Here is a 9,892-nt window from a genome sequence, read left to right as displayed (position 1 = left end):
CAGAGCGTATGATGCGCACGCTGAACAAGGTGTTCTGCATTGCTCAGGGCAAAGGCGAGTGTCTGCAGAGGGTGCTGTATGTGTTCCTGCGAGGATTGAGGGCCACCCCGCACACATCCACGGGGGTGGTGCCGGTGGAGGGATGTTCCACCGGAGGTGGGGGAGAGGGAGCCTGCAGTCATTGATAATGAGCAGGTGGAAGAGGAGAGAAGGGCACGGATAGATCTGGAGAATGCCCGGAGGGGTCTAAGGCCCCCAAGACTCGTGCCGGGGGATGAAGTCCTGGTGAGGAATCGACACCCTCAAGGAAAGCTCTCCCTCACATATGAACCAGCACCGCTAGACGTGGTGGCAGTAAAGGGGTCAATGGTCACCGCATCCGATGGAACAGCGTCTGTCACCCGGAATGCCAGCTTCTTTAAAAAGCTGGGTGAGTCCAGGGCAAAGACAATGGCAGACATGGACATGGAGGAGGTGCCTGATGAGGGCGGCGGGACCTCGTGTCTATCGGGGACTCCGACCCGCGAGGAGCATGGTGAAGGAACACCGACCAGAGAGACTGCCAGGAGGTACCCCCAAGGGAAACCTGCCCGTCTTACGGACTATGTCATGGACTAATAAACTGTTGTTATATCCCGGATGCCCTGGGGGCCGACGCCAATCTGGGAACCAGGGTGGGTGTCATTAAAGGGGTCTCCGGGATATGTTGGTATAGTGTGCTGTGATGTGTTGTAACTAGTGCTTCCTTTTCATATGTTTGTTGTTATGGAAAAGGAGGAGTGTGGCGCTGCCCCGTTAAGGACGAGATCACAATCGCGATCGCCGTACCGAAGGAAGGACGGCATATTAAGGACGCTGTAAGGATAGACAGTTAATTAGTCATTGCAGTTGGGACAGCAATAATCGGGAGACTTGTGCCCTCTGACTTAGAGGAGGAGCTACAGTCTACAGCCCAGCTAGATGCAGGGAACTATACCCGGCCTTTGAATTGTCCAAAGATGTTGATCAGCCATTGCAGTGGGGTTAGCGACAACTTTGAGACATGCGCCCTCTAACCTAGAGGAGGAACTACAGTCCATAGCCCAGCGAGATGCAGGGAACAACACCCGGTCTTGGAATTGTCCAAAGACGCACTAAACAGATTGGGAAAAGTGTAATAACCTGAAAAAGAGGACAGTTCTCAAGGATTAAGAATCTGAGAAAGTAGCAAAGCTGATACCAAGCAATTGAATTTTTGGACATCTGAATATCCATTCTGTGTTTTAGCTTGAAGATAGGAACAAAGGAAGGGGCCAGGTGTGGATCACCCAATGGTTCCAAGAAGACAACAGATTATTGTATATTACAATTGAATGTGGTTTTTACCCATGATGAATTTCCGAGAAATAATAACTACAGTTTAAGGAAAGAAACATGTTGGGAGCATGGTTGAATGCAGTGTGAATGATTGGAATGAGTGGAGTAAGCACTGAGAAGTTTAAGTGGTATGGACTAAGGTGGGCCGTCTCATTTGAAGAAGGTTTTTTCATCAATGATCCATGTTATGAATTTATTTAACAAAAGAATCAAAGAAGTGAGGAATTAAGAGACCACAGAAAATTGTTATAATACAGTGTTAATATTCAGAAAGGGTGATGTTTGTTTTAGATGTTTGTATACACATTTGAGATAAACTAGGAGTGTATACACTATTTTATGAATCTATGTTTTAGAGCAAAACCAATAAAAATATATTTTTTGATACATAATAAATAGTATGTGATGATTTAATGTATAATAAAACATAAAAGCGAAGAGACAGGATTGGTACATGGGAAACAAGTGACCCTGTGAATATAATGTATTGTACCAAAGTGTAGAGGGCTGTTCACACGTGGTCTAGAGAAACATTTCCTCTAGTCTTTCGGATGCTGTAAGGAGCTGCCCCGTTAAGGGCACGCACATGCGATGAGGTGACGTGTTACTCCGTCGCGTGCCATATAAATAAACGGGGCGTTCCTGACAGCCGCAGAGCGACTGGGGAGCCCACATCAGCAACACTGTGTCTGTGTGTGTGTGTACGGAGGTGGGGGGCTCACGGACCACATGGAGAGTGATATGATATGATATGGCATTTATAACGCGCCTATACACAAGTGTTTCTAGGTGCGACGAGGCAAGGGGGGGACAATGGGAGGACAAACAACGATCCTACTAGGCCAGGTGTCATTCAGATCGCGCAAGTGCAAGGGAAGGGGGGAAAAGGAAAAGTGCGAAGGGGAAAGGGAGAGGGGAAGTGCAGTACATGGGAAGTGGAATAAATATGACACATAAATAGCCAGCTAGTGGCAAGTGCAAGGAAGTGCAGACGTAAGTGCTAGAAGGGGGGGACTGAAGGGATACAGAAAAAGGTCCCCAAGTGCAGGGGTTGCCAGGGAGGCAGTGCAGGTGGGTAATTGACGGGGCCTGGGCCAGAGATCAAAAGGGTGGCCAGGTAGCCAGTGCAATTTCGGTCAGGAATTCAGCAAGGGAGAGGAGGAGAGGAGGAGAGAAAGCAGAAGCAAAGAGGAAGGTTTTGAGGTGTTTCCGGAACCAGAGATGGTTCTCCTCAAGTTTCAGGGATGCAGGAAGGCTGTTCCAGAAAGAGGCCCCTGCTGAAGAGAGTAATCTGCCACCAAATCGTTGCTTGGAGAAGCGACTGACCCTAAGGGAGTTGGAGGCAGATGAGCGAAGAGCTCGAGAAGGGAGATATTTAGGTAGAGAGAGTTGAAGGTATTTCGGTCCCAGACCCCAGAAGGCCTTGTGTACAATGCAGAGGGTTTTGAACTTAATCCTCGCAGCCACTGGGAGCCAGTGCAGAGATTTCAATCCTGGAGAGATACGGTCCCTGGGCTTGAGGCCAAGGACAAGTCTCGCAGTCCTGTTCTGGATAAGTTGCAGAGGGTGGAGAGTAGAGGCAGGCAGATTTAGATAGAGGCTGTTACAGTAGTCCAGCTTGGAGAGGACCAGGGCTCTGGAGATAGTGAGCTTCTGGGGGAAGGAGAGGAAAGGAAGAATACCTCTAGGGAGGTGAAGCTGGTAGTGTGACTTCTTGGAGACGTCGGAGAAGTGAGGGGAGAAGGAGAGTGCAGAGTCGAATATGACCCCGACGTTTTTAGCCTTGCAGGTGGGAGTGGGAGGAGGGCCAAGAGAGGCTGGCCGGAGAGCTGCAGGGAAGGAGGGAGTGGGTGAGCCGATAAGTAGAATCTCAGTCTTACTGGCATTAAGACAGAGGTCGTTGGCGGCACACCATTCCTGAATGGCAGACAGACAGTCATAGATGAGGGAAGGAGAGGAGGAGGCTGAGGGTAGCCTGAAAATGATCTGGGTATCATCCGCATAGCACTGAAAGTTGGGAGAGAGGGTGGCGATGCGGTGGGCAAGGAGTGCCAGGTATTGGTTGAACAGCCAGGCAGAGAGGTTAGATCCCTGGGGGACACCACAGGTAGAGAAAAAGATGTTGGAGAGAAAGGACCCCAGTTGGACCTGGGAGGGTCGGTCAGAGAGGAAAGAAGTCAGCCACACCAGAGCCTGACCAGTGATACCCAGGTCATCACGGAGACGGTTGAGCATGATGGCATGGTTGACCGTGTCAAAGGCAGAAGAGAGATCAAGCAAGATAAGAACGCAAGGGGTGTTAGAGTTGAGGTTGGTGAGCAGGTCTTCACGGCTGTTCAAGAGAGCAGTTTCCGTGTTTCTGGCAGCTCTGAAGCCAGACTGATGGTCATGAAGACAACCAACAGATTCAGCGTGGAGATTGAGCTGTGAGATGGCCAGTTTCTCCAGGCGCTTGCCCAGGAAGGGAGTGATGGAGATTGGGTGATAGTTAGCCGGGCAGGAGGGGTCGGCAGAGGGTTTCTTAAGAAGAGGGTGCACAAGGGAGTGCTTCAGGGGGGAAGGGAAGATTCCAGTGCGAAGGAGTGATTGCAGAAATCTGCCAGGGCAGGCGCCAGGGAGTCGATGTGATCCTTGAAAGTTTTGGAGGAACAGGGGTGAACCTGTTTCGACGAGACTTTCATAGATCGGACTTGTCTACAAACCTCGTCTGGAGAGAAAAGGGGAAAGGCAGAGAAGGAGGGAGGAGGGGTGGCTGCAGAAGGGCCGGAGGAAGAGCAGGGAATAGAGGGAGGGGGGGTGAGAGAGGGAGAGTGAGGACAGAATGTCCTGAGTTTTTGAAATGAAGTGAGAAGCCATTGCCGTGCAGAGGGCCTGGGAAGTGACAGGAGAGGTAGAGACTGCGGCAGGATTGGCCAGTTCCTTGCAGATTTTAAAGAGTTCAGCCGAGTTGTTAGATGCCGCAGAGACGCAGGCTTGGATATGGGCTCTCTTATTGGTGAGGACGGAGAGCCGGTATTGCCTTTGCAGCAGGCGGCATGCCAGTTTGTCGGAGGATGATCCTGAAGCACGCCATTTCCTCTTGGCAACCCTACACTTGCGTTTAAGGGTGACAAGGTCTGAGTCATACCAGGAGTTACACTTGGCTTTGGGCTTCAGGCTGATTCTCATGACAGGGGCAAGGATATCGAGAGTATCAGATATAGAAGAGTGGAGCGTGGATAGGGCTGTGTCAGGGTGGGAGTCAGCCAGGGGAGAAGGAGGGGGTGAGAAGGTGGCGCGAAAGCCTCAACTGACACACGCTTCATGGGTTGGGTGACCGAGAAGGTGGGTGGCAGTCAAGGAGGTGGCTTGGCCTGCGGGGTAGGGAGGGTGAGGTGAGAGGATAGGAGAAAGTGATCACTCCAAGAGAGAGGAGTGGAGAGAGGGACAGAGAGGGGAAGGTCTGAAGAGATCAGAACATCAAGAGTGTGCCCTGCAGAATGAGTCGGGCCAGAGGACAGAATGGTGAGTGAGGGAGAGTCGCAGAGGTCACGAAAGAGTTCAGAGGGGGGACAGGAGGCATCCAGGTGGATGTTGAGGTCTCCAAGAAGGAGGAGTTGAGTGGTTGAGGCCAGGAGTGAGGAGGAGAGGTCAGCCCACTCAGAGAGGAAGGAAGAAACCTGACCAGGTGGCCGATAGATGGTAGCCACAGTGAGGGAGTGGCTAGGCGAAAGAGAGAGCCTGCAGACGAGGCATTCAAAAGAGGAGTAGGCCTGCGTAGGGATGACAGAGGCAGGAATCCACTCAGGGGAGATAAGGGCTACGCCACCCCCAGATCGATTGGGCCTGGGCGCAGAGAGGATCTTGTAGCCATCAGGTAGGAGCGTGTCAAAGCTGGTGACAGAGCTGGCCGTAAACCATGTCTCAGTGAGACCGAAGACATTGAGGTCAAGTTCTTCAAGAAGGCGGCAGATATCAGAGGAGTGTTTGACAGCGGAGCGGGAGTTAAGAGTGGCAATGTAGAGAAGGTTGCCCACCTTGAAGGACTTCCGAGGAGGGGTACAGATCAGAGGTACGTCCTGTGGAAGTGTAGAGAGCGCCCGCGAGGGGGCGGAGAGAGAGGGGGAAGACAAGGTACCCATGGAAAGGGAGTGGGGGACAGCAGGAGAGGAAAGGAAGTTGATGAGGCACGGAAAGCTTCTATCAAAGAGATGAAGGTTGGCCTGAGGGCCTTGGACCAAGACGGTCCCATTAGAGTAGACCTTAATGATGACCTTAGAGGATAGGAAGGAGGCCAGGAGGGCGTCCCAAAGGGTACCACCATTAATGGTAGAGGAGGAGAAAGGAGAGAGAACAGAGACCATATGGGGGGTCCATAGATCTGGTGAAGGAACAACAAAGAGGATGTCGGTGAGAGTTTCCTTGGAGGAGGCACTGATGTAGGTGTCGGCGATAGGGAGGCCTGGGTTGGAGACCAGGATGTCCTTTTTAAACTTTTTCCTACCAGACTTAGTGAGGAGAGCAGGATAGTCAATAGAGAAGCAGTTTGAAAAAAATAGGGGAGACAGAGAGCACCATAGAGTAGGTTGGGATGGGGGGGGTCTAGGGGGTAGACAGACAAGGCAGCTAGAGTCAAGTGCGCAGGAGAGTGGGACAAGACGATGGCACTAAGGAGGTGAGCGTAGAAAGGGACAGGACATTCAAGACAGGAAAGGAGACATACCTAAATTTGAGAATCCTAGAGAGGGAGAAAAGGCCTAGGTTTCAACAATGCAGTTTCAGTGGTAGTAGCAATACAGATGGTTAAGCGCCACCTAAATTTGAGAATCCTAGAGAGGGAGAAAAGGCCTAGGTTTCAACAATGCAGTACTAAGTCAAGCGGATTTGTCCATGGAGAACAGCAGAGGTTAACAGCAGGAGGTAGAAGGGAGAGGGCTGGCGCCTGGCGTCCCCTGCGGACACCTGCAGACACAACAGGAGCCGCAGCATTGGGAGCCGCTCTTTGCCTAAGGGGGCCCTTAGCCGAGTGGGCTGCCGGGCAGGGGGGCAACACCCCCTATCTTTATACCTGTCTGGGACCCATTGGCTCCAACTTCCGGCATCGAGTGGCGGCGCCCACCAGTGATATCACATGCCACCTGGCGCCGGCGTGGTTCACCCCCTTTCGGGTTCCCCTCCCTTCCTGGCCCACCACCACACCTCCCAATCCGCTGCACGGGCTAAATGCTGAGGCTGCTCTTGCAAGCACCGTTGAGACTCCTGAAAGTGTAGTTTGCCAGTAGGAAGAAAGACCACCAAGGGTGGGGGAAATTGTCCCCTTTTGCCACCTCATGGGGACGCCTATGGTCTGATGCTGTACTGAACATTTCAGAGGGGCCACTGAAAGGTGAGTGGGAGGCATAGAAGTTTGGCGGGTCAAGAGGGCACTGTATTGTAGACCATCGAGACACTTCGTAAAAGTTGTCATCTTTGAATGCAAACTAATCTTGATGCAGAGTTTTCCGATCAACCTTTATATCTCTGCTAGCCTTCCAGTAGTGTGTTTTAACTGCTAATTACATGCTTGAATCCTAGTATTTGGGAAGGGTCTGTCTGTACCTCAAACCTGTCTTTGTGTGGTGAGAGATTGATTGATATTTTTTTTCTATCCCGCTCGTACACAAGTGTTTCAGAGCGCGACAAGGCAAGGGAGGGGAACAGGGGAGAACAAAACAGCGATCTTACTAGGCCCAGTGACATTAAGAATGGGCAAGTGCATGGGAGAGGGGGGAGGGGAAAAGTGCATGGAAAGGGTAGAGAGGTGAAGAACAGGAGATCTGAACGTTATTAGAGACACACGAGCAAACGTACCTCGGGGATCATCATTAGAAGGAGGACAGATGCAGATTTCCAAATATGGGATTATTTTGATTCCAAGGTTTACCAATCATTTTCTGTTCCAAGTCACACAGCACAACGCAAGGCGAGGCTCAACATATGATCAAGAATATCACAGTCTTACTCATAGCACCGTGTCAGGATGGCCGAGCGGTCTAAGGCGCTGCGTTCAGGTCGCAGTCTCCTCTGGAGGCGTGGGTTCGAATCCCACTTCTGACATTCATTTTGTTCTACAATTATTTTGAATGGTAACTTTTTGTCCACCACTTACTTGGGTAAGTATTGAAAACTGTCGGCTCTGCCTGTAGTCTATTTGCATCCACCAACCACATGAGATAAGGCATGAAAGTAAATTTCCCGGTATACACATGCAAGACATTTTCACTTATCAGTGCGACGTATTTTGGCGTTAGTGGAGGAAGGAAGCACTTTCTAATTCTCACGCCCCTTAGATGTGTGCAGCTTCCGGCTGTTAGGCACAGAGCTAAATGATTGGCAAACTTGCTGATTTGCTTTCCCGTGTGGGGGATGTTGCAGTGTATGCACTGAGCTGCAGTTACTGCTTCTGCCGGAAGACGAGGAGAGCTTTACGAGTACATACAGTTTTTGTGTTATATGAACACATCACTGACGAATCAAATCCTCTTCACAACTGCAGGACACATACGTTTATTTATCAGTACCTTGTCTACAAAAAAGATATTCACAGTGCATTGCCGCTTTCTCGCACACCTAGAAGATTTCTGAACATTTCACAGCTAGTCTCACTAATAAATATTTAATAAGCTGCATATGGGGTGGCCCTTGTGGTGTTGCCTAAATAGATTGGAACTTTTCTGCGCTGGACCCGATTACCTTCGTCGTTCAAGTCAAAACGAAACATGTACCATTCCTTGGTTCTTTCTCGACCTCTAAACCCTCAGCAGTGGCGTAGCACAAAACTTGGGGGACCTGCTGCGAGTCATGCTGAGTCCCCCCCCCCCTGGCCACTTGCCCCCACGGCGGTGATGACGTCACAACGTCATTCACGTTTGACCCACCCCTTTTAAAATGTACATTTTTTTAATGGCTCTTAACACCTGGCTTAATTGAAAAGCAAATGGTTTGTCCTTGGGAGGTGATGGTCACGTTTTTTTAACTGCAAACATGACCATCATGACCCCAGGAACAAAGCATTAGCATGTCAATTAAACCAGGTGTCAGAGCGTTACAGCTCGACGTGGAGGCTCAAAAGAGCCAGGGCTGCAAAGCAGCCCAGGGAAAGAAAGCAGCAGGCGGCATCGCCGTGCTGTGTAAATGCCCACTTCACTTCGCAGAGGGGCTGTGCTGGAGGCAGGTTGTCCTGACGAAAGTCGGGACAACCTGTGTCCCGCACAGCCACTCTGCAAATGGCGGGACAGAGTCCCTAATTGCGGGACAATCCCGCGAATTCCGAGACAGCTGGACACCCTACCCGCCCGCCCCCCCCCCCCAGCTCGGGTGGCGTGGCACCACACTCTGGGAGAGCCTAGACTACACGCTTGCGCAATACACACGAGCATGCTGCTGCAGTGGCATGCCGCACAATGCACTGGGAGAAAGATATGAATATGTGTTTTATTGCATTATACAGCAGACTTTCTGAGAAACATTGGCTAAAAAGCCAGAGCGCATGGAATTGTTTTGTAGGGTAACACCAATATAAAAATCCAATACATGCAAGTAACCAAGAGTGCGCAGGAACATTAATGGTTTAATGTGTTAATGCTTTGCTATTAAAAATGCCATGACACGATGACATAGCTCTCAACCATTTATGTCACAAAGGCAGGTGAAAACACCCAATTTTATTTTTGGCGGGTGAGAGGCCCATTGAAACCAATGGGCGTGCAGGGGGCTTGGCGGGTGAGTCAGCTTTTTACAAGGCGGGTGACACCCGCCAAAAGCGTGTGAGTTGAGAGCTATGCACGATGAAAACATGTCCAATTGGCTGCACATTATAGACCAGTCTAGACAGGTAGTAAACATATTACAGTAAAGCATGCCACACCACATTAAGAATACATAGACTGGCAGCACCAAAATGCCAGTCTATCCAAGTAATTACACTTAGCAACACTGCTTTATCAGGAATGCCCAGTTCAATAAAACACAAGCCAAAATAAGAAATAAATAGACTGGCTGCACCAAACTGCCTGTCAAGCCACTAATAACACATATCATGCCTGCTTAACCTGGACATGGATGAACATTAGAATTTAGCGCCCAATGCCCGCCACACCCCTGCCCGCCCACACATCCCCTCTCCCTCCCTTCCCCAACTTCCAAAATCAGCTCCTCGGCTCAAAATTACCTCCATGTACCTCTTCCGCATCCCAGTGCTTGCATATGAGGCACCTTGCCTCATAGGTAAGTACTGGGACAAGGAAGAGTGGGTCTAGGAGTAATGAAGAGTACAGGTAACTAAGCCAGACATCACCTCCAAGTCCAACTACCTCATCCCAGTACTTGTTAATGAGGCAACGTGCCTCATACACAAGTACTGGGACGAGGAAGGGTGGGATAGGTGCAATGAAGATTATCAATGCGTAATCAACCTGGAAAAATAATCCAGAGAGAAGAGTTTGCAATAAATATGCTGGCAAAGTATAAAAGGTGCCCACCTTTTAAACCCAGCAAATAATTATGAAATATTCCATGG

The 9,892-nt window shown here is 50.2% G+C and overlaps 1 non-coding gene across 1 annotated transcript; it reads left to right on the top strand.

Moving 5' to 3' along the window:
* Positions 1 to 7,348: 7,348 nt before the first annotated feature.
* TRNAL-CAG (transfer RNA leucine (anticodon CAG)) lies at positions 7,349 to 7,431 on the top strand. Its single transcript has one exon. It is a non-coding gene; the product is annotated as a tRNA-Leu (tRNA).
* Positions 7,432 to 9,892: the final 2,461 nt, after the last annotated feature.

Source organism: Ambystoma mexicanum (assembly GCF_040938575.1).
Source record: "Ambystoma mexicanum isolate Mex_15411 chromosome 12 unlocalized genomic scaffold, UKY_AmexF1_1 Mex_chr12_unloc.1, whole genome shotgun sequence".
Lineage (NCBI taxonomy): Eukaryota > Metazoa > Chordata > Amphibia > Caudata > Ambystomatidae > Ambystoma > Ambystoma mexicanum.
Note: the sequence above shows the minus strand (reverse complement) of the source record. Positions and strands in the feature narration are given on the sequence as shown.